Source organism: Anopheles maculipalpis, chromosome 2RL (assembly GCF_943734695.1).
Source record: "Anopheles maculipalpis chromosome 2RL, idAnoMacuDA_375_x, whole genome shotgun sequence".
NCBI classification, from domain to species: Eukaryota; Metazoa; Arthropoda; class Insecta; order Diptera; family Culicidae; genus Anopheles; species Anopheles maculipalpis.
In genome coordinates, this window is record NC_064871.1 from 67,761,553 (window position 1) to 67,787,594 (window position 26,042).

Genomic DNA, 26,042 nt, shown 5'->3' on the forward strand with positions numbered 1-26,042 from the left:
CAACAACACACTGTACAAATATCGTTTCGGTACGAATCTAAAGCGGTTTTATTTTTACTTTCCTTTAGAAAGCGCGCAACATTCCTCCCTCTTATCGTATGGCGCCTACGGAAACTACGCTGAGCCTGGATGACAACAGGGTAAACGTGTGTTTCGTAGCGTTGAGTTAGGCTTCATCGGATCCCTTTTGCCCAAGGAACATAACACAACAACTGGTGATGATAATGTGGGCCAAATAAAGTGTGAGACCCGAGACCGTAAACCTTCCACACTTGGGGTCGCGGAACACTACGTTAATAGTGTAAGAATGTGGCTTGTTTGGTTATCAACAGAACTGCCTCATCATCCCCCAACTACCCTCCGCCCCACGAGCACTGAAAAGGCAGCAGTAGTAGACGGAACAAAGCACATCATTCATGTGTCAACGCGTAAGGTCTTAATGTCTCGCGTGGTGTTTGCGTCGTGACATATCGACACGTTGGCCGGTTCCACGGTTTTCTCTCTCTCTCTCACTCGCTTTTTCTTGTCTGCTTCTCTCGACACTGTCTAGGGTCCATTTCGCGCACTTGGGGTCTGTGTTCTTATCTTACTACTACTCTTTTGTGTGTTGGGAACGGATTCAACGGATCGGTGTTTCGCTGTTGTATTTACTTTTCATAGCATTCTTCCTCCACATGCACCTGATTTTAAAGGTATCTGGGATTGCTATTTCTGAGACGCTTATTGCACCACATCCATCATGGTGCGAGGTCCAACTAACGATTCTCGGAAATAGGCTTTTACTTAAGTTGGAAGAGTTTCCTTCATTGGAATCTTCCTCTAAAAGAAACGCACCCAACCACAGAACCCCAACGGTTGGAGCATGTTTTCTTGGAACATCATCATCCGCCAGTCTCGTCTGGCTTTTCAATCCTTTCATTTTGTCTTGCCAAGTCGTTCCTCTTCCAGGCATCTCTCTTTATAAGCATAATGACAGGTTCTTTTCTCAAATTGTGTGCTTTTTATCCTCTTTTACATGCTCGGCATCATAAAGGTATACAACGAGAGCATAATACACTAATGCACACACATACCACACATATAGACAACAACTTCAATGATTTCGGCAAAAAAAATGACTTCGAGTATGATAAAAAATCCTAACCGTGCTATGAAAAATAATCCACACACACACACCCCGTGCGCGTACTATCTTTACTGGGAAAGGGCTTGCTGTGTCGGTGCGAGAGCCACTAAAAGAGCGAATAATCGATCTCGACGAGATCTGGCACTGCTCACGGCTCTAACTTTGCTGTTGCTCCTCACAATGCTCAACGAGAGCAAATGAGAGAGAATCGTTTGGAGGCTTTAATGTTTAATGTGTGGTTTTATTTTTTCCTCTTTTTTACATTCTTCATATATTTTCATCCCTCATCTGCCTCCCACTTTCGTGATAGCGCCCTCACCTACTACTGGTCCTCTACTACACATACCAGAAGACGCTTCGAGCGCTGTGTGTATGCGAGACTACATACGATACGCGACGTTTCCATGGTAACATCGCGGCCGCGCACAGCTGCATACTACTATACTTCCGCCTTGTTTTTCCACCCAACGAAGTCTCCCCCTCCCTTTTCCACTCTCCCTTTCCCTTATAGCATACCAACATTACCGTGCCGTGAGCGAGAGAGAGTCTCGCTCTCTCGCGTAAAGTCAAAAGTTCGATGCACTTGCTGCGTGATTCCGCTCTCCCACCCTATCCGCTCAACATCAACAACACACCACCCTAAATGCGTGATGAAGAAAGAGAGAGAGAGAGAGAGAGAGAGAGAGAGAGAGAGAGAGAGAGAGACGTGCTGCTCATGCTTCTCGCACTCTTTCTCACTTGACTCTTTCATCACTATGCGACGGAATCCCGTCAGTTTGCAGCGTGTGCTTGCTCGCTCGATCGCTTCGCTTTGAACGTTCTTCTGTTTATTATTAAACAAAAAAAAACATGTTCAACCGTACCACCACCCCATTCCGTCTACCACACACACACACATTCACACTAACCACAGATGCAACGAATGCAACGTACAAGGAGAACTGCAAGAAGCGAAGGTAGTCTCATGGCGCGACGCACTGTTGGACAGTGTCGCCGCCACGAAAGAGGAAGCGGTCTGTATAGGGCGGAGAGGGACATTGATGATGATGATGCATATGGACCGGATTTGTTTTGCTCTACGTTTTCATTGGCAAAAAGCTGGTGATGCGTTTTCGCACGCAGTTGTGTACTTTGAACCATGATTTGTGTGTTATTGTTTGCAACAGATAATACAGTTGTTTGAGTCTGCAAACATAGTAGAGCGAATATTAAGCTTCTAACAGTGCGTGGAACATGAGACGGAAAAACAATTTAAATATGTTGAAGGGCCCAATGGTGTATCCGTCTCAGGGCGCCGGTCTCCAAACGGCATGACCGAGGTTCGAATCCCATCCGGACCGCCCCCGTCGTAGTGAGGGCTGACTCTTTTTATATTACAAAGCATTTTAATCTCGAAGGAAACGCATTTGGAACACGAGATTCAGAATAAATTGATGATACTTGAGAAAAACATACCAATTTTTAATTAACAAATACAGAACTACGGGCTCGGGAAGCTTGGCACGTCATTTCCGGCTCCACTCCGCCAAGAAGCCAGTAATGGAAATGGCAGTTTAACCCTTTGCACTCGATGCTTTTTTCGCTTGCGCGATCCAGCAGCTCGAGCCGATTTCGGCCAAATTAGATCAACATATTGGTGGTAGAGGAGTTCTGTTATCTTGGGACTGTCGTAACTTCGGATAACGATGTCAGCAGCGAGATCCGGAGACGCATTGTGCAGGGCCTTCACCGTCTGCTGAGATCCAGAAAACTTCGAGTCCGCACGATATGTGAGATATATTACGCGCTGAATCGCCCGTTGGTCCTATATGGCCACGAGTCTTGGACCATCCGAGCGGAGGATGCAAACACGCTGCTCTTGGCGTGTTTGAGCGTCGCATCCTCCGGACCATCTTTGGCGGGGTGTTCGAGCATGGAGTTTGGAGAAGAAGGATAAACCACGAGCTTGCTGAGCTATACGGAGAACCGGTCATCCTGACGGTAGCAAAGACCGGCAAGATACGATGGCTGGGGCATGTTATGAGGATGCCGGACTCATGCCCCGCTAAGAAGGTATTCGTCAGTGACACAGCGAGTTGGTTGGCTGGATCAGGTGAAGGGAGACCTGTCGGAGATCGGGTGCCTACATGGATGGGAAGCTGCAGCCAGCGATCGAGTTTCCTGGAGATCTACTGTTGACCGGGCCATATAACGACGACGTGCTCTGCAAAAGAGCAGGCCAACATGAGTGAGTGAGAGATCAACATATTACAGGTACTTTTATGCCATTTATAACCAAAAAAGCGTATAAAAGTTATAAAAATTCACTTTTTTATTCATCTAGATACCAAAGACAACAAACATTGATCATTTATTGCACTCTGTAAATAGTTGGTGTGTTATTTTGTACAACAAAAGCCCCTTTTAGTTCTACGTGAACCGCTATCCATTCAGTCGAAATGCGACGTAGTTGCATGCTCCCGCTGCTTGCGATATGACCCTCTCGACCCTGTTTGACGAGTGTCTGTAGAAATCACAGATGGCTCAGTGGCTTATCCCCTTTTTTGGATTTTTCTTGTTTATATAAAAGGTATGAATTTACTATCAGAGAAATTTCCATACTCCAGAAGAAGAGCTTACGCCACCATTTGAGAGAGTTCACTCTTCAAATCGGTCGGGCGCTGGATCGGCGCCGCTCGAGTGCAAAGGGTTAACAGCTCTTGCGACAGTATATAGAGGCAAAAAGTAACCTTAAATTATCGGTTGCTAGATAGTCAGTTAAGTATAATATTTCTGTATTGGGCATCGAAATTGCCTTCCTCGGAGATAGCATTTCAACAATAACTGATTTAATGCAAAAAAAAAGCCGTAAACAAAAACCAAAAACCATCGGAAGATATATCCATTTCCTATGCTCTCGGGAAGTGTATTTTAATTATACAAATTAAATAAACAAGTCAAACAAGAAATGGAAAAGACAGAACAAGGAAATGAATTACAATAATAAGTAAGACAGTCAAAGCTAGTAAACTTACAGTGCATTAAGCCATCCGCCAACGACATTAAAACTTTGACTAATGCCTATTTAATGCGATGCGATCATGCAGATGCACTTTTTTGCTCCCCTTCTATCGTTAATGACAATACAATGCATCAGCAACATCACGGCATGAGAGAAGATGTGGATAGGAGGCCGCCTTGCAGCAATTGAACAACAAAGGCCTCTCCCGCATCAGTTAAAGTGACTGATCTTTTTTTATTTCTTAAGACACAAAGCCGATTGTGATGCAAAATAATTTCGTCACACTGTAAGTGTCAGTTGAGTATAATTGCACAAGCAGAGGGAATAGAGTCGTGGACAGTTCTTTGTGCACTCTAGCCGATAATATACTCGTAAAGTTTTCTTTTTCTGTTTCTTTTGCGGACACGTCCGTAGCTAATAATTACCGCATTATGCATTTAGAGAGAGAGAGAGAAAACAACGAATTGATTTGTTTACACTTTTGCTGTTTCGTTGCAATAAGGAAGACAAAACGAAAACTTCATTTTGCTTCAATAATTACCTCCGGCGAGGTACTGTTACAGAGAGGAAGGTGTGCGCCATAAACAATATCAAACAAGGCCTTAGCGCAAAAGTCAAAAAACAGCAAGACAAAAGCAGGTACGGGGTTTTAGGGTGCATGATGTTAATCGTTTTCGATATAACCGTTGCATTCACAACCCCCCCCTCTCCTTACCATCAAGAAAAGAGACGAAAAAACCAAAAGATTTTGCCGTCACCGTCGTCTTTGGCTCAAAATGCAACAACGACCGTCTTTTTTTTTCAAGTTGAAGGAGGTTAAGAAAATGTGGAACGCAAAAAAAAAAAGGTAACAAACAAATCCGGTCGACGGCGGTGGTGAAGTTGCGCCTGCAATTCGAAACAAGACAAAGGACCACCGATGAACGATCTTCCACACCGGCGGGGTTCATCTTGTTGCTGATGTGCACCGCCGCCGCCGCGCGGTGAGATGAGGGCCAAAATGAGAAGAGCAAAAAACCAATCCCGCAAATCACGTCCGTCACAAGAGTTGGGACCACAAACACACACTGACGCACACAGCTGCCACAGAGACAGAAAAAATGTCGGCACACTAAAAGTGCATCGGCCGCCGGTATGAAGCAGTGTGGCTTACGGCACGCATGAAGTACACCACCATGAGAGACTTTGCACTGAAATCGTTTCCTTTTTCCTTGCTCGGGGGAAACCTAATGGGACTAACGATTGCGAACCGTGATTAGATTGTGGTTTGTGTGAGTTTTTCCCCCGTTTTTTTTTTCAATTTTTTTGCTGCTGATGATTAACGTAATTTGCCCAGTAGCTTGCTGATTGTGATGAAAAGGGTTAAAAAAATTACTTGGAACAAAAAAAACAAATGGAGAGCAGTGTCTTAATGCGACAAGATGAAAAATTGTCTATCATTATTACCAGCAGCACAACGAACACCTTCTTGTTTGACTGTACAATGGCTAATTTGTAGGATTAATCAATCCTGCAAAACGGGAAAACGATCAGGACTGGATTCAATATCCGGATCTATCGTATAAAGACCGGCACCCTTTGCCGCCTCCGTCATCCGTGACTTTATAGAACATTTATAGTCCCAGTATTCACTTACACTTTAAGCAAAAGATCCTCAGAAGCAAAGAGTTCCAAGAATAGTCCAATTATCTCTATTATGTACAACAAATTTGCAAGCTCCAGTGGGCTGGTCATGTGTTGAGAATGAAACCGAGCGATCCAGATCTTTTTAAAGCCTACAGGAACAATGGACAACTGCCGGTTCAAATAAGACCTGATAAGTAATTTAGTAAGTCAGCAATAAGCCATCCTTTGCTGCAGATATGAAGCTAACATCTCGTCATGTTGAGTAACAAATACAATATTCGACAAAACATAAGCAACCAATCAATCCCAATCATGAAACTCTATATTGAAGGTTCACAATAAGTCAATTGCAAGAAAGATTATTTAAGCTGATTGAAACAGCACCTACTTGCGTTTATTATAAGAAAACCATCATTTTATATAAATAACAATTCATTTAAAATTAAAAATATGTAAAAAGCTTTCCACCTGGACGAAACAAGGACAACTTCGCGTGTTGTTTACCAAATTTAAATAGGCTATCATTGCTCGGTGGCATGCCACCAATTGCAAGCGAAATGTATGGGATTTGACAGATGAGAATGAACGTCAATTTTGGTCGTGCCAACAAATTAAAATTTTTTTATTTGGTTGCACTGTGCCTTGCAACAAATTGAACTCGCTTGTTTAACCGCGTTTTTCTGAAAGTGACAAATTAAAATATAAACAGATGATTTGTAAACAAGGATATTTTTTCACAAAAATCTGCTAAAGCATCATTAAAACGGTACAATTGTAATGGCAAGCGGTTTCTTATGTTGAGCCAAACAGTCTCATCACCATCATACCGCAAGTTTAATATTCCTGTTTTACGGGTTTTCGCCCGATCTACCAAAATTTAAAGTTCACTAACAGGAGTCATACGAGGGCCGATACGAGGCATAATTATCAGTGCTGCAACCATAAGCTTGGAACTGCTCTGGTAGCAGAATGCTTGTGTAAAGAACACCTTCCTTCTTCGTTTGTTTTTAAACATTTAAACGTCAAACCGAAAATGGTCGTACTAATCTGCCGAGCAATGATACACCCATACCAATCTGGTCGTACGCTAAAATCGTATGCCAACGAGCAAAGACACCAGCCTGAACACCTTAATGATCATTTCGCTATATACCGATCTCCCACAGGTTTTCTATAGGGTTCGTATCCGAAGATTGGGGCAGCCAGTCCATCACCATGATTTCGTTAAAGCTCTTGATCGATGAACAGTTAAAAAAAGGCGAGCAGTTGCAGTTGTTTTGGCCAAAACAAAATTGTTCTTGTCCACAAAACAAACGCTGTGATCGGTTAATTTGACAGCTGATAGCTGCAATAAATATGTAGCAAAACATCTAAACTACTGAACCGTCAACTGCTGCAGTAAGGTAGATGTCATTGGTCAGTGACATGCCACTAGTTGCAAGAGAAAAGTATGGGATTTGACAGATGCGGTTGAACGTCAAACGTCAAATCTCATACATTTCTCCGAAGTATCTCGTTTTCGATTTCGAAAAATTGAAATTTGCTAATCCTTTTTATTGTTCTATTTGAGTTGCACATGCTTTGTCCAATACTGTAAAATGAACAAAGGTACGAAATGTTTGGCACGTTTTAAACTCATTCTTACTTGTTTTCTTTGTTCAAGCCTGCACTCGTCATTTGCAAAGTTCGTCTCACCTGAAGAGAAAAGGGATAAACACGATGTTAGTTTTATTAAGTTATTTATATGGATACGCGAAGGTTCACAAAAAAAGAAGCAACAAAACTAACAACAAACATTAAAACTAGGCCATCCGGATCAGGATGAAGAGAGAGAGAGAGCGAGAAAAAATAGTTTATTGCTACCAAAACCTGTCAAATGTGCAGTTCTTTTCCTTCCATGGTGGACATTAAAAATCGTTGCGAGATTGAGAGTTAAAAGGAAAAAAACCTGCAAGATGACGGAATTGGAACCGAAATAAAGTTACCGCCATGTAGAGAGTTGAAGGTAGCATTGCAAAAACCAGAAATAGGTCATAACACCGCGCTTATATGGAAGCTTGCAGAAAAAATAATATTCAAATGACGCGGTACAGTACGGGAAGATCAAATTCAAAGTACGTAGCATTAGGATGCATGTAAACTAAAGCATAGATCTTAAGCTGTAGAACAGTCTCTTGTGCTTCTGTCCATCTTAAAAAACAAACGTCTTTACTGCATCCCACAAATCATTCATCTCGCGCAGTGCAGACAGCAAAACGAAACGGACCCCGGATGGTTCATGGAAATTTTGTTCAAATATAATAAACATTTACGACAACCGTCACTCATTTGTGTGATGATTATTGACCACGAAAGATTTTATCGTCGTTAATTAGGCACATAAATTATATACCTTTCCCGTACGATATCTGAGGGCCAGGGGTCCACGATTCGATCGAATTTCTAAAGCTGCTGCTGCTGCTTGGCTTAGAACTTCGGCTGAAGAAATAAAATAACAAAACCAGTTCTTAGCCACAACACCACTGACACACTCCAATACACATCGGTGCAAGCAAGGGGGGAAATGCATCATAGACGGGGCCCATTAAAAACGATTAAAAAAAAACAGGGAACAAGGAATAGAGGAGACAGAGCGCGCGCGCAGCAGACATAGATTTTTGGGAATAAATTATTCAAACGAGATCCGTTTTATGACCGATCAGCAGAGATCTCAAACTGAAGCACCGGAGAACAATGGCAAGATTTTAATATGACAGATAGACGAAAAACCCACACACAAATAAGGCACGTTAAAATCGAAGCTTTATCGCTTGATGAAGTGATAACTAGATTTATGACATTTTGGAGAAAATGTGATCTTAAATCGATCAGTATGATATAATAGCAGTTAAATTTGGGTCAAGTTTTTAAAAGTGAGTAATAAAATTGGAAAGAAAAGAAGCACTAAACGATTGTAAAATTTAACAGTTTTCGAACAAATTATCGATCGCAAAAGATACATTAAAATAACGTATTTTTGTGGACTTGTTCAAGTTTTTAGTATAAAATCGATGCATCAGAACTGAGACAACAATAGTACGCAAATTCCCGGTCAGACGGCGGGGGCAGATGCCCAAAACATTTTATATGCCCCCAGCAGTTGGTGCATCGGCCGGGGAAAAAGAGCTGGGCGAATGTAACGTGACGCTAAAATAAAACAAAAACGCGCGCAGACAGGCCAGCGCGCCGGAACAGGGTAGGGGGGGTGGCCATGTGTGGGAAATCCGGACGAGCAGAGGTCGAAAGCGAACTGAACTGAATGTCAATGTCCTTCGCATTGCAATCGGTGTGCGTCGCCGTCGTCGTCGTCCTCCTTTTTTTTTTGCTCGCTCGCTCGCTCGTTCGTTCGCTCAGCCGAAACACAACAAATTTCGATCGACTAGCGATATACAGGGGAGACGATACCCGCGATAATACCATGGTGACGACGGGAGGAGATGATTATGGAGCAGTGGTCGCCGTCTTTTCCGTCTTTTGCACGGCACCCCATGCACACATACACACACTCGAACAGAACATGTATACGCTGTGCGGTTATGACCGTGGCCCCAAAAAAAATGAATCGGAAACAAAGAAAGGGCAATGAGGTAAATGGAGAGGGCAAGGGGAGGGATTGAGGAGCAGAAGATGAGGCCCCCACAAACCCCCGATAAACGCAATTATTTATTTTTTCTTTTGCTTCATGCTTCCTCTCGAGTAAGGGTGTATTTTCAGTGCACTGAGATGTGGCGGAGATGCATGCCGGGGCGCTGTTCTGTCGGTTAATCTCACTGTCAAAAGCTAAAATACACTATACAGAGACCACACCAGAGCCATGAGAATGAGATGGAAATTGATCTCGCTCATGTACTAGTGCGTACTCGGACGAGGGAAGAGCAGAGCTCTTGAAACAAAGCGCCACCAACAAACCAGTCCAATCTACTGCAGTGCTGAACAGAAGAGAACACACGTAAGCCGCCATCACACATAGTCGCGGGGAGCATAGTAAACATTTTTACCTCTCCCGATCGGTGGTAATAACACAACACACCTGTGTACATACACCGCGCGCACGAATGTGAAGCTTTATTTCTCGTTTCAGTGCGTAGGAGAGCACACTACTGATAGCTTCATAGCTTTCGGACACTGAACGGCATGTGTATGTGGCGCACTGATTCACTTTGTACTGACACCGAGAGGAGACGTCGGCGTCGCCGGCCGTCGTGTGTGATGACATCACACATAATAAACAACATGTGGGAAGGCTACTCCCCGCGTGTCAACTAGCTGTCAAATCGTCGGCTTTATCGCTGTCAGAATTGATTGCGCGTTCGGGTGGTGTGTGTGTGTGTGGATCAGATTAAGTAATAAGGCTTTTGCTTGTCGTTTTATAGAATGAGCAACGTTAGCTTCCAACACAAAAATGCCTCGCAAAATGTAAACGAAGCCCTGAAGCTCTCCTAAAACTTACATTCTCCTCAGTACACAAACGAATAGAGTCCTTCAATTGATGTTGATAGTATTCGTATAGAATGATGACCACACATTAACTTTTCCCGGCGAGTAACTACCCAATGCCCATCCATTCCATGATCATCTGACAGATCTACACGAAGAACAACATCAGTACGCTCCTCGGAACGGAATGAAATCGGATCAATCGCGCAAACAAGCTTCAACCCTGTGCAGCAACCCTGTAACCAACCGAGAAATGGGGGGGGGAAGACCAATCGCCTTCACGGGCCCTCTTCTTCCTTCGTTTAGTTTAAATCGCAGCTGTCCTCCACTAGCGCACACACCATCTCCCCGGAAGAGATTTAAAGCTATTTAAATCTCACGCGAGTAAAGGTAAATAAACATTCACCCTACGAACATGGTGGGTGGAAAATGGAGGACAGCAACAAAAAAAAAACAACCCCCCCTTTCTCAAACTACTTCGCCCCACGAAACAAGTTAATCTCTCCAATCAAGGCTTTGCTTCCAATGGCCGGGAGGAGATGGAAACAGAAACCCGCTAGAGATTATTGCGAGATTTAACATCGATCCATCGGGTGTCCGTCAAGAATGCAGAACAAATATAGAGAGCGCGGGGCAGTGAGCGCGCCCGTTGATGATGACGATTTCGCAATGTCAAAACGTACTCACACACACACACACTGGGTCTAACACATCACATACTCAGAGAGACACACGCAATAAATATAATCCCAGAAGGTCAACAACCTTCCTTGGCCTCGTCTCGCTCCTACCATCTACACGACGCATTACCACCGTTGCGCCACAAGTAAAGTAGGTTGAAGTCCCACGGGATAATTCCCTGACGGCGGGGTCAGAGCGCGCACCACACACATATGCTCTGGGCAAAAACAAACATTGCAGCGAATGATCGTGGCGGCAGCACACACGAAAATGTGCAAGCGTGGTGTGTGTAAAGAAAATTCTTTCCAAAATAGCAATAGACGAGGCGCAGGCAAGTGCAAAGTGACACGGTTGCCCGGTGTCGAAACTAAAAGTGATGCAAAATTAACGCAAACTTGTAATGTAAGCAGTAAACTCCCGGGGAACGGATGGAACAGTGTGTGGAGGGCGAGGCTAAGCCGAGCCGAAACGATTTGGGGGTTGTTTTTTTTTCTTGTTCGCATTGTTGGCAGAACATATCACGGGAGGAGAGATCAACAAACTGTTTCGCTTTTTCGCGACAGCGAAACAAAATCGCGCCAAAGCAAAATGGAAGAAAAATGAGAAGGAGTAAACCAGAGAGAATATGTTTAGATTTTGCGCGCAAAAAAAAAAACAAGGGGATTCAAACAGAACTCCCAACCGAAAAAGCAAAGTCAAACGTTTTACGGGGTTAAGCAACGGAAACATTCCATTCCCGGCATTCTTCGCGATCAGCGAATGGAAATGTCAAACGGCGATTTTAAATCGACCAGCCTACACTGTCCCGGCTAGCCTGACCGCGTGTAGCAGCGTACACATTGCGTTTATAAGGTACGATCAGAATCTTGCATCATTTTGCTTGCCGTTTTGGTCCGTTCGAACTTGGAGTGTACTAATGCTAATGGAGTTTTATTTTTATTTGCACGAAAGCTATTTCTCCCTATCGCAAAATGTGTCAAATGATGATATCGATTTGTTTTTATTGAAACTGTTTACGGAGCTACACAAAAAAAAAAGACAACACTTTCTATCTGATAAGTTGCCAACAGTAGTACTATATCCTCCCTCCAAAAAAAAAAAAATGACAAACTTCTCCCCCAAAGAGTTCTGATTACAGTTTAAAGAGTTATACGTTGTCAGGTTTGGGTTGGGAACCCATCGGCATCGTACGGTGCCGGGCCCACGTTTTGTCGACGTCTGGCGGAAATCGTCTTTTCCCGGAAATCGCTTTGACATCCGGCCGTTTACGGGGAAGCTTTTTTTTTGTGGTGTGCTGTATTTTTGGAATACTGTACAAGAGCGCACATTTTCATGTTACGTACACACTCCGGGGGTTTGGCTCTGAGGGCAGACATTTTGGAGCATTGGAAAACACGCACACAAGCACATATTGAAAAGGGCGAGGAAGCAACCAAATGAGCAAAAAAAAAAAAAAAACGCACCAGTTCGTAACGAGCTGAGAGTGTTGTTTTTGCGCATGTCGTCATCTACACCGTTTTTGTCCATTTTTTTTTTGTACGATACAGGTGCTGATTTTCCGGAACTCAGCTGCAGGGGATAGGGTTAAACGTTTAAAGCCTTGTACACAGTGCAAAGGACTGTTGGAATGTTGGAATATGCTACGTACGTGATGAGGGGTTGAAGTGTCGAAATGATTCTAGCATTTTATTTTTGTTGACACCACAATTTAGCCCAACGACCGAGAGAAACAGGTCATTTACCTCCGAAAAAGCTGATCGAATTTAAATTCCGATTGTCAAATATGTCATTTGAGGATGCAAAAGAACGTTTTCGTTGTTGTTTTTTGTTGCAGTCAGGTTCGATTTAAAAACCTAGCAACACTAATCTTTGCATCTTTTCGCATTATACCGTAAATCGCTAAATCAGCCACCCCTGTAGTAATAGTAGTACACGGCTTTAGGAAGTAGCTCCACGTGGTGTCGCCGCCACACATCCGACTCATTTCCTGTGTGGATTGAAGAAAAAAAAGCACACTATTACCGTAGCTATTTCTCGCACTATACCTCTCTCTCTCTCAAGCTCCCATCGATGCATGTCGAGTAAGTACACAACACTACTCACACACACGACTGCTCAAAGCGGCACGCACTTAAGCGCACCGTTTGACACTCGACTCGGTTTGTCATACGTCATCGAAAAACTCGCTTTGATCGGTGCTGTTTCTCATGTGCGATGTTTCTTTCTTCTTCTTCGCACTTGTAAGAAAGAGAGCTTAGTGGAAGAGAAAAAGAGACCGAGAACGCAGTGGGACATACAAAGAAAAAAAAACAACCACCTTAAACTGGTGGGAGGGAGTTGATTGTTGGTGATTGTTTTTTTTTTATTCGTGACGCGTCCATTTGTGTATGTGTGCGTGTATTGCACCCCTTCTACTTCCACTAGATCTCTCCTCCCTCTTCATCCACATCTCCTCCCACTGCAGTAACGCGCGCCGCGAACGTACATTGAATTTTATTTTGTTGTCGTAGGTCGCGGACCCAAGCGCACAAGAAATTTATTTATGTAATGTTCACATTTCGCCCGGTTTCGCGCGTCTCTTTCCGATGCGCGGGTTGGTGTTTTTTTTTTTTTTGCACAATCGTTCGCTCGCGCGCGCTTCGCTTTGCAAAACTCTCTCGCACACAAACACACATTGCAATCAAACATGAGTCTGTGAGTGTGTGTTTTTTTTTTGCTTTTGATTGTCTTTTCCTCACCCATCCCACACACACTTACAGCCCACCAAGTCAAGCTCGAGTGCATCGCAAACCCCACCCCACCAACGACAGAGGAGCATGATTTTCTTTTCATTTTACACACGCGCGCTTTGCTTTCTTTTAGTGGTTATGATTTTCACACCTTCCTTTTTATGTGTTTCTCGGGTAGGTGGTGCTTGTCGCCAACACTACATCATCAGCAGCATTCGGTGGCGGCAAGTTCTTTGACACTTGACTATCTTATTTTCACTCGTTTACGCGTAATGCGCGGCCTTCATTTTTCTTCACGTGTATCATATCTGCTTTTGCTCATTTTCTTCATGCTTCCTACGCCCTCATGCAACACACATGGCACATCTCGGTACATCATATGTCGCCTGTAGGGCTTTGTAATTCTTTTGCTCTTATTATTTCCTTTTTTCTCTGCCTTCCGTCATTTGCCACCGTTTAGGTCTCACTTACTGCTGTGTCATTTAGCGTATGCTAATTTTAATGCTTCGTTTTACGCTTTTTCCGCGAGGGCAATGCGACTGGCGCCACACGGTCAATAGTATTTAGCACGGATTTTTTTTTTGTTCGGTCTTGTTTGAAGGCTGAGAAATTAAAAGAAACCAGTGCAATTTTTAATTCACAGAAGAGAGCGTAAGATATAGGAACTATGTGTCACGAATGCGACAAAACAGATAAAATATATCTTACAAACATTGGGTTGAAGTATTGAGAATATAGACTTCTGATAATATTAATAAATTAGACAACACCGAGTCATTTCAAATATAAAGAGCAAGCTCTTCATCTTAGCTTAGCAACCGCCTACTTCCTACTAGCTCACGCCGGCCATCTAATAGCTTAATAGATTTGAGAAAGTCACGTGGATGGAGAGTCAGTCCTCACTATGGGGAGAACGATTCGGATGGGATTTGATTCTTGGTCCTGTAGAGTTAAAGCTGATGTCATTGCTCGGTGGCATGCCACAAGTTGCAAGGGAAATGCATGGGAATTGACAGATGAGATTGAACGTCAAACGTCAAATAACATTTCCCTTGCAAGCAGTGGCATGTCACCGAGCGATGACACCAGCCTAAGACCGGCTCCGTAGACGCAATCACCATCGAACCGCCCCTGATTATATAACCTGAAGAAAACGCTGAACATACTAATTAAAGACAAGCTGATTACTAATATACTCAAGAATCACACATTAGGTCCAAAGTCAGGTTAGATAACTATTCTGTAAGAAAGCTGTGCCCAAAAAGACAATTGTTATATCTTGTTCTTCGTTTATCAAACATTGACATATTTTTGCCTTATTGATTTATCATTAAAATTTCTGTAAATTGTACCTGAAACATGATGTTCTGCCACAGCAAGAAATGACTTTCCAATTATCCAGGTGATATGACCTGATATGACCATACGTAAAAGCCTAAGTAGTTAAAGAAAATTCACTTTCAGCACACCAAACTCCTATAACAGAAACGGATTTAGCCCTTCTAAGACCCTAATCGGAAACGGTGTTGAAGCCTGAATCTCCAGTATTTCTATCAGCTATCCAAACCTCCATTTACAACAACCAATACGTTTTGGGCTTCAGCTCGGAGCTCCTTTCGTGTCGTGGGGCCCCACGCGACTGCTCAGTTACACCTCTGACCATCAGCAGTAGTTTGGGGCGAGAAGGTTATTTTGCATTAGGTAATGTCACGCATCCTAGCGAGTATTTCTAAAACAAGCAGAAGGCAAAGAGTATGAGACGAATGATTGGTCAGTTTATATTAATGTGTCCGAAAAGTAAGGTGACATTGGATGTCAAATTTCGCGCGCCAAAAGAAGCCCCTTGTTTTTATGTATCTTTTTGACAGTTCTGCCACGTTTCAAGTCACAACATCAACCCGGCTAGGAGTGACAAATTGTTTTTGGTGCTGCGCCAGGTGTTTTTGTCCATATTGACCATGTCCAAGTTTGTGGAGCAGCGCGTATGTATCAAATTTAGTTTGCGCAATGAAATAAACGCTGCAGAAAGCCTCCGGAGAAGAATTACATTACATCGGAAGGGGATTACTTCAAAGCTGATCTTTTTCGGGCACAGTAGTAGATACTTTAGCCCAACCAGACTTCATTTATCCTTCAAGAGTCCGATACCATAGACAAGGAACTATATTACGAAACGTTGCACAAGACAAACAAGACGCAAAATTGATATTTTGGGTAGATCTACCGAAATTGATCTAAACATAAGATTACATACAATGCCGATAAGCATTCTACAAATTGCTAGGAAGCAATTACCTAAAGAAAAACACATGGCACACGATTGAATTACTCAAACGCCGCCTCAACGTGTTAAGAACGAAGTACAGTTTTTGATTCTGTACACTACATCCAGTGAAACTATTTGCCAACAACGACAGCGCTAGTGCAACTCACCCAAGAAACATGATTAATTGCAGGACACGCGTGACTTGTCGTCTAATCCAACCTACACCATCATCATCGTAAACCGCACTACGGTGCAGTAGAGAGAGAGCGAGTGAAGGAGCGGATGCACTCGCAGAAAACGTCAGCTGCCCGTTTCCTGTCCTCTGTCCGTTTCACCTTGGCCACATGGGCTAACCAAGAACACGAAACAAGATACAAAACACACAGCCACCGTATAATATGCCAAGGTACTTCCATTAGTCTCTGCCTGTTCCGCGCCAAGGTTCGTTGCATCCCATATTAATGTGAAGGAAAATAAATACACCAACTCGCTTCCACCTTTTACGGTGTTGTGGGGTGCATCATCACGTTTTGATGGAGTTTTTTTTTCTTCTTTCGTTGCACAATCTTTTTTAACGGCCAACCCATGGTTTGGTGTGCATGGCTGTGTTTGTGTCTGGGTGCATGTTTTTTTTCAGACCTTTCTGTGTCTCTATCCGAGCGATTCTTTTGCAGACATCCTCGACAACGGGAGTACACGGAGTACCGGACGGCTTTTGAGTATGCGCTTTATATGCATGTAGTTAAGTCTTTCAAGTATCCATTTTTATGACACCCATAAACACGGGATGAATGTTTTTTTCTATTAGCTCTATCTCCACCACTGAAAGGACTGAGTGCTTGAAGAGGGGGTAAAATTGCGAAAGCAAAAAAAAAAATGGTATAATGCATCTTTTATTGTGATTTGCACATTATGATTGGGTTCAGAAGGAACACGCGATTTAGCACCTTCTCAGTTTACTCTATCGCAGACTTTACGTTCTTTTTTGAAGCGAAAAGAGCCATCATAAAAGCTTCTCCACCAACAATTTAAAATCAATTCATACTGAAATGGCACTCTTAATTTCCTCACCCTATCTTTAAGTGTGGAAGAGTGGAATCGAGGGATGGGTCGGGAAAAAAATGAAAAGAAAATTGCCCCTCAGTCGGAAAAACGCGATCATTGTCCGCAGCACAGCACCTCACCGCACCACCAAGCGCCAATTATTATCCAAACGCTAATGAAATGAAGCATTTTGCAGCGGGCTTTTTTCTGGCAGTTTTCGGGCTCGAGATCAATTTCGCTTCTCGGACAGTTGGGTGGTAAGGTGGGGGTAGGATGCGCAAGATAGAAAGAACAAATAATGATAATGAATCAAATCACGCGGAAACGTTTTCAGAACGGATCGAAGAGAAAATTAAAGTTGATTTAATGCGATCTAGAACGGGAGGGCGAACGCAACCGAAGGTCACACTAATGGGCCATTCTTTGTGCATTTCATTCTAATCGAAATCATGCTCCACCATGGCCAGAACAACCTCAACCTGATGGAATTCATATACAAAGCCAACCGCGCAAGCAGCACACGCAAACGTTGTCCGCGATTTTCGAAGGCCATGCATCACAGCACGGTGCAGCAAACTGACTGAACACACACTCACACACTATGGGCTAATATTACTAATACTTTTGCACCAGGCAGCTTTATTGGCCGAAGCAGCTGAAACTGCAATGACAAAAATGTGCATTGACGCACGTCGCCCCATCGTTTACGGCTAACGGAGAACAAAGAATTACTTACAGAACGGGTTATCTCTGTTGCAAAGCTCATGCAGTTTCTCTATTTGGTAGATTTTATTAAAACAATGAACGAAAAATAAACTTCTTTTCTTATGCTTTAATGTTGCATATTATAAATTCATAAATCCTCCTTCCACTTAAATTATTTTTTGACTTGACTTTTATCACCATCAACTTTTTCGTCTGCAATTTTGTGTGTCGTTGCACACTGCTTATTCGAAGGTGAACTGCATCATGGTTTCTTCCTTTTTTTTTAAAGAAGTCATTCGCTACATGTCATCGGCCTTACACGCCCCGCGTCATGTCGTCGCCTTTGGTCCGCGAAACACCGAATTTGTCATCATTAATTCGTTTTTTAACGCCGGCGCGCTCTCGCGGGGTTCACGTTTGTGTGGGGGGGGGGGGTTTCTTTTCCTTTTTTGCCTGGCTTTTTTGAGAAAATTTTGGTGGTTGTGGTGGTGGTTCTTTCCTCCTTCTCTCTGTTGTGATTTATTCTTTTACCACGCAAGTGGTACAACGACCTCTCATCAACTGCAACAAATGTTGCAAATCTTTAGTGCAGCAGCAACGAACAGTAAGATGTTTAAAGTAAGCGTTGCTTTGTACTAAAAAGATGAAGAATTTTTTATGTGGATAGCTTCCAAAACATTAAATATGATTATTCCACTATTTGTTATTATTATTTTAATTCTTTTAATTAAAAAAATTAAAAAAAGGGATTCATTATTTTATTTATAATTTCGTTTCTTCCCGATGAGCTGAAGGAGATACATTAAGCAAAACATTTATCACACATTTCTATGCTCATTACCAACTGTTTCTTCCTAAAGCGTACCGGGAAGGTCCTAATGGTGCGCGCATGGTGGTGTCTTTTTGGGGTCTCTCCCGCAAAGGCTAAATTTAAAGTGGATAAAAAACGGAACGCAACCTGAAGCCACCATCACCACACTCTGCTAGCTAGACTGGCCACCACCCGTGGCCGACCACTTGATTTATAGGGAAAAGTTAGAAAGACACAAAAAACAACAACAACATACGCCCAAGAGCCTGGTACACGCTCGATTGGTCCCGTGAGTTATGTCCTCAAAACCGTACACGAAGCACAACACACGCAGCAGGAGATTGAAAGTGGTATTTCGGGTGTTAGAGCGACCGAACCTCGAACCCTCTGGCTCCAAACGGGGGAAAAAATTAACAGAACTTTAACTCAAACACACACGCGATGGTTGCGTAATAATACTGTCACCGATCGGGTGGCTCACACACGGCATGGGAGGGTTTGTTATTTATTTTATAAATAATAACTATCAACCAATCGTTCTGATGCCCTAGCGTTGGGGCACAAGTGACACGACCAGTAGTCTGATGTGGAAGAACAACCATTGCCTCTTTGCATTGGTCTCCCACAATGGAGGGCCTTTCAGTTGAAGTACAACAAGACTACCATTTGCTAGCATACAATTTAAGGCTTTATTTACACAATTTATTGACAAAGAGTACAATGTTTCCAGATGGTTTTTGTTATAAATAAATTAACTTCTTTTAAGCGAGGCAAATTGAACTAGTAATGTTACAACATTACCAAGCCAAGCACACGATAAGCTCAATCAATACCCAAGTCGTAACTCTGACTTTGAAACTTAATTAAAAACGGCAACACCTTGTACCGGTCTTCTGCATCCGCCCAAAGGTTTGCATAGGAAAATTTGAACAACAGCCTCTCAACGGCACACAACCACTTGGAACTTTGCCCTTCTAATGCGAGAAGGCTTGAGAATGAGAAATGCAAAACACAACAAACAATCGAACCGTACGCACCAACCATACACAGCTATCGAGATTCGTTTTATGCTGATACGGAACAACAAATATGTACTGCTCCAAATGAATTCTTTGCCCAGTCAATGCTCAATGCAATGTTGCACAAGTTTACGGATGGAAAACATGAACCAGATGCAACGCATTGCAATGTGTTCAGCGAGACTCACCCTTCCTTCATTTGCATGATGCATGTGTGTATTTTGAAAAGAAATGCAAAAAAAAACCCTCTTTGACTGAGTTAAAAGTAAAAACAAACACATTTTGAACATTGAGAAAAGGGAGATTTTTATCGACACAAATGAAAATTTTGAATTGTCAAAGCCAAATGGAAAACTTTCCAACGGAAAGACTCTAACCAGACCGCAAGCAAACTTGTACTACGGTCACCGGTTAGAGTCGACGAATGTTTCGTCGATTTTTTACATACATGTACAGGTTTGCTCAATTCATACTTTTCATGATGATTGCATTCGAATTAAACCTATTTTTAAATGCTAGTTTTGACTAGAATCAATTTGGTATAAAAATATTCTTTTCGAGGTGGAAATGTTAAAAACATTTATTTATTTATTTGCTAAATTCAAATTGTCTGCCTGTCCCGGGTACACAATTAATATGCTTAAACTAGAGAAGGGGGGGGGGGGGGGGGGATTGGGTGTTACGATAAGGAATCATTAGAGGTAAAGGATATTTATGAAGTAAATGTAGTGGACTCTAGAAGTCGAATAGGAAAGCATCTCAATAGGAAATCGAATCGAATAGGAAAGCAACAGAGAGCATCAGCATCTCTGTTGAAAGGAATGCAACCTCTTACCCAAGGATCATTCTGGCCAAAAACCGAACAGCGGGAAGGACTAAGTATGGGTGGGCTATCACGATCAGTCGACGAGAAGGGACATATAGGGGCATAGAAGATAGAAGGGAAGGAACGTCGAGTTCAGAGGAAAGGATACATGCGATGAAGTAGCGACTGCGCTTGCAAATGGCAGGATCTAATATCTATTAAACCCAACATACGACAGCAGGAGAGAAAATGAAGGCACAGGTGTAACCGTGTAGAAATCTGAGGATAGCGAGGCGCGTAAACTCCCTCTGAACCCTCTCTATACTCTGCATAGCGGTTTCTCCGGCTGGGGTCCACACTACGCTTGCATAATCCAGAACCGAGCGAACCCAGCAACAGTGCAGTGTCTTTAAACATAAAGGATCTCTGATCGCAGAAGCCATGCGGAAAATTAGGCCTAGTGCTCTATTAGCTTTATTAACTACATGGCTAATAAGTTCATCGAACGAGAGTCCCTCATCCAACCAGACCCCAAGATCTTTCAAGGTGGTGGTTACTCTACTTATTTGGGTGCCGCATAAGGAGTAGTGTCCCGTAACAGCCGACCAGCAGACAAAGCAGAGCACCAACGCATTGTTCAAACTCCGAACAGAAAAGTTACTAAGAGAGTGTTGGAGAGATCGACAATCGGAAGAAGAAGACACGGGGAGAAAGACTTTGATATCATCAGCAAAAAGAAGGTGTCCATCAGTTTTAGTTGTGGACACTCTTCTCGTGGTTTTTGCTTCAGAATGATTCCTGCAAAACACCAAATTAACTCATTAAAACGTATTAGAAATGCTTGTCCTGACATATTTACATAAAAATATTACTTAAAAGTGATTTTATGGATGCAAACTGTGCTTCCCGCTGCACATAACTGACGGAAAACTTACGGTCTAACGCGCGAAAATTAATTTGGCTCAAGCAAGCACCACAAGAACTGAAAAAAAAAACCATGATAACCTTCTCAAAACAGATCTTTTGAGCGTTTGAGAAAAAAATTTCTCGCAGAAAATCCACGAGAAGTTGACAACAGTGTTGGTAAAATTTGGACGTTCGCTCTAGACCGGATTGTTTATGTGTAAGCAGCTTTTTATCAAATTTTTAAAGAAGCTGTTTTTGACACTTGATATGGGGGCTGCTACATATATTTCTGGCGCTGGCCACGAGAAGTGTTGCCAGATGCAATCTGGTATTTTCAATCGAAAGTTTGATATTTTGGAGCATTATTACACTCACAACGTTTTGACGTACGACCATCACACCCCATAGCACTGTTAAAAACTGGTATAATGAATTTAATCGTGGCCGACGCTCGCCCAAAGACGAATTTCGAGAAGATCGTCCAAAAACGCTTGCACAACTAATTGCACAAGATCGTCAGGTGACTACTGTCGTGAGATAGAGGCATCTTTGGGCATTTCTTCCACCAGGATAAACACTATTTAGCACAAACACCTGGCCGTTGGATCCCTCACAAGTTGACAATCGTTAAAAAAAAGGCTCGAGTCGATTGGTGCAAGGAAATGTTGCAAAGTTCCGATTATGGTGCTTCAAAAGATGTTTATAAGATCGTCACAGATGACGAATCATGGATCATGGTGTGGGTCTTCAACGACGAGTCAAAATCCAACGAAAGTTATCCGTGGAAGAACCACTTGGAAGCAAATGGTCGCCAGTTTCTCCGGCAAAACTGGTCATGTGGCGACTGTTCCGTTTGAGCAACGTAGGACGATCAATTCTGCATGGTACACCACAATTTGTTTGCCAGAAGTCTTCGGGGAGAAATTCGAAAAATGAACAACAGAAAACGAATCGTTCTTCACCATTATAATGCGAGCTCTCACACATCGGCTCAAAGCATCGCTTATTTGACCGGCCAACATCGAATTGATGGATCATCAGCCCTATTAGCCCTGACTTGGTACCCAAGTCAGGGTTATTGAAGCGTTCAAAAACCACGCTTTGTGGAGGTATTTCAATCAGAGTGGAAAAAGTGCTTCGACAATTGGTTTGAGCGCATGCAAAAGTGTACTAATCATCCTAAAGTATACTTATTTTAAGAATTATTTCCATTTGAATTATCAGGGCCCGCAATATAAAAAGCCAACGTAACTTAATCGACATTTTCTCAGTTCTCGTGGCCTTTTAGTTCCGTAAACTTACCCGAAACATTGATTAAACCACCATTTTTTGTAAATTTAAATTCCAAACAACAGAAAAAAATCTTCTATAAACAACGCTTTTAAAAACGGAACTTCTAGCACAAGGGTAAGAGCTACGTGATACACCGATACAGACCCGATGCTAGAGATGTTTTTGACAGGTTTCGCTGTTTCGCACCAGACAGCATATTTCATTGCCTAATGCTGCCGCTGACACATAATGTTGCTTTATTGTTGCAAATACAAGTTAGTGCACGCGCCCTATTTTACACACTCTTTTTGTCATGTTTTATTTCGATCGTAAGAATGCCGGCATGATTCAAACCGGCAGCCAAAAGATTACCTTTGTCACCACAAACAGCGAAGTCAATCAAAGCCATTAAGCACCAATCTGACGAACAACACAAAATGTCTTGAAATGGCTGATCGAATTTTAGTACGCTTGTTTGAACAGAAAAGGCGTGATGTTTTCTTTACAACAGATAAAAAACCTTTCCAAATGATTCTTTCTAACCGAAGTGAAACCGGTTACTTGGGATGATTCATTCACGGGTTTGTTTCCTTCTTGGGTTGTATATTTTCTACACCTCGCTTCAATCGAGAGAGAGAGAGAAAGAGAGAGAGAGGGGGGGACGCTCTGATACAAAGATCCGGGGCACGACAAAACCAAAAGAGGCAAGAATGTGCGTAGGATGATGGTGTAGATTCTCACTTCCGGTCGATATTGAAGCCCCATTTTCTTCTCTCGGGAAAAAGGCACCCCCTTTTATCCATCCGATTCGAATCGCGGCTTGGGAAGATGTATCGGCCGTTGGACACTCCCAGCTCGCGCATTCAATCTCTCACCTTCGCCCATGTTCCCATGTTCTTCCCCGAGAATCTGGGAATACTTTTGTGGAACTGTATTCAATTTGAATAATATGCAAATGACCACCGAATCCGGGCATTGATTGTCGTCTAAAGCCTCCCCAAGCGTCAGAATCAGCCTCCCAAAAAAACTGTGGACACACACGCATCTTTCTCTTCTTTCTTTTGCATCTATTTTATGAGATTATGTTATAGGTTCTCTATACATTAGTAATGCTTTTTTGACAGTTCCACTCACAGCCATTTGTTTCCAACAGTCTCAGACACACGCTGGAGGTTTTGTTGACTGACGTTTAATCAAAACTTTTGTGCTCGCTTACTGTACGCAACCAAATAGACGAAAAACGAAGAATAAGATCCAATATTCACGTAACGTGTCTCACGTGTCTTCCAGCGAGAGTTCGAACACTGCTTTGCCTCAAAAGAACGCTGCTGTCACACACGCCCCGTGGAGGTATCGAACGATTACGATGTTGCTAACGAAAAGTGATAGTGTCGCCCTCCCTTGTCACCTCCTTCATTTGCTATGTTTATTCATATGGGTGACCGCATTTGTCGGGAACTAGTGCGGTGGATAAGATAATGTGAAACAAACTACTTCTTGGTGTGGTGTAGATAAAATATGGTTTCATGGGGGAGAGAATTAGGTAGATTGTCATATATTACTGCAAACCTACACTACTTCAAATTGCATGATTCTTAGTTCAGCACATAGTCATGGATTGAGCAAAAAAATTCTTCCGGGTGGGACATTAGAAGAGACAAGATACAGAATCAAGGTTAAAAATTCTGTGCGACAACATTCACACTATCTGTATCGTCTACTTTTTCCAATTTCAAATGGAAAGAACGAACTCTAAAAGCTGTGCAACTATTAAAGTTTATTAGAACAGTTACAGAGCTCACTCATAAAGTGACTCTTATACTGTTGGATTTGGTGTGTGTTTAAGAAATTTAGATGAAGTTCTAGCTTTAAAAATCACAAATTCAAACTATAGTATGACAAGATGGAAGAGACAGCAGCAGTGCCGGTCTTTACACAACAGGATCGGGATTCAAATCCCGTCTGGACCGTTCCCCTGTAATGAGAATTGATTATCCAACTACGTGGTAGACTATCGAGTCTAGTAAGTTATTCGATGATCAGCGTGACCTAGTAGATCGTTTAGCCAAGAAGAATAAATACAAATTGTCACTCCTAGCCGGGTGAATGTTATGACTTGAAACGTGGCAGAACTGTCAAAAACATACATATTGACAGACGAAAAATAAAAACAAGGGGCTTTTTTTGACGCACGAAATTTGACATTTAATGTCACCTTACTTTTCGGACACAGTAGTATAGATAGAGCAGGATTATAATCGATTTACGAAAGATTATTTATCGAAGACATCATCTCTATGGGGATTATCTAAAAATGCCTTAAAATATTTCATATATTTTCACCTGTCACAAGCAATTGATTATTATCATTTCAACACCAGAACTATATTTGATTCATGTCCCGTTCTAGCTCTAATTACGTTGATTCTAGATGTCATAATACTCTTCAAATGATGCATCGTTCGAATTTCCTCAATGAACTGTATGTCATTAGCATGATATTATATTGTAGAGGACCCTCTCCAGCGGTTTATCAAAGTGATCATTATTCATCCCGCATTGGATTAAGTCAAAACTTTAATATTCTTTGTGGCCCACGCCCAAACAAGATCTTTCCAACCAGCAGAGCTAACGAAAATTGATCTCAAACTAAGCATTACAGTCCGTTCGGAAATGAAAAAACGTCAGTTTTAGTAGAATCTGAGAGCAAAGTATCGCTCGAGAGGAGTTCAAGCTGATGCCATATATGCTGGTATCATTAATCGGAGTGGAGATCCCTTTTCCGCTCGAGCAAAAAGCCTCCACAACGCCACAGGAGATCCCGCATAATGGTGAATTCTGAAGTACCCATTCTTCAAAACTAACCACAAGATTGAAGGAGTGATTCCAGGATATTCTGGATCCTTGAGATGGACTAACAGTAATAGTAAAGATATGACATATACGTACATAATACAGCTTTCTCACACAAATTTGGCAGCACCAATTCGACGTACCTGTAAATAAGCAAAAACGAGAATTCGATTAATATTTGATTGAATTTTGAGCGCACGAAAACACACAAACAAATTTCGGTATTGAATGCATATTTGAATTGAATTGTGGTCAAAACAAATGTCATCCGCACACAGCCGGACATCATCCAACAGTCAGCAAAAAAAAAAAAAAAAAAAAAAAACACCCACCAGGCGACACATATTGGCCGTAATTGTATTGAAATCATCCGCAGAGAGTCACAGCCACCGGGAAAGCCAAAATGCGTCCAGCAATTGCATTTTGTTGGAACGTGCGCAGAATATATGTCTCTATTAAATTCCGCCGACTCGGTCAAGTGTCCTTTACTCTCTCTCGTTTGCCATATAAAAAAGAAGCCCTTCAAAAGGGATTTTTCTTCCACTTTTGAAAATCGTTCTCGTCATCAACCCTTTTACCGAGGTTTTCAGTTTCGTTTTCTAGTTTACTTCCTTTCTTGCACCTTTCTTGACGAAAAAATTTCGGCTTGTAGCAGCAAAAAAAAAAAAAGGGAAAAAGACCCCTCCTTTAAATATTTCGGCCGGATTTTCTTCGTTTGGAAA

General features: G+C 42.3%; 2 protein-coding genes across 5 annotated transcripts in view; one reads left to right on the forward strand and one right to left on the reverse strand.

Annotated features, from left to right (window-relative positions):
- Positions 1–26,042, forward strand: part of LOC126568810 (exportin-2) — a 487,296-nt gene that overhangs the window by 458,065 nt on the left and 3,189 nt on the right. Inside the window, exon 8 of one of the 4 annotated variants that reach the window (XM_050225450.1) lies at positions 7,583–7,596. The exons of 1 other annotated variant lie outside the window; for it this stretch is intronic. The gene's annotated coding sequence lies outside the window, so the exon portion shown is untranslated. Of the gene's footprint in view, positions 1–7,582; positions 7,597–16,164; positions 16,178–23,112; positions 23,124–26,042 lie in introns of those variants that run through there. 2 more of the 4 variants (XM_050225452.1, XM_050225453.1) reach the window with 2 other exon arrangements.
- LOC126556357 (V-type proton ATPase 16 kDa proteolipid subunit c) overlaps positions 1–26,042 on the reverse strand; it is a 286,536-nt gene that overhangs the window by 47,508 nt on the left and 212,986 nt on the right. The window lies entirely within an intron of this gene.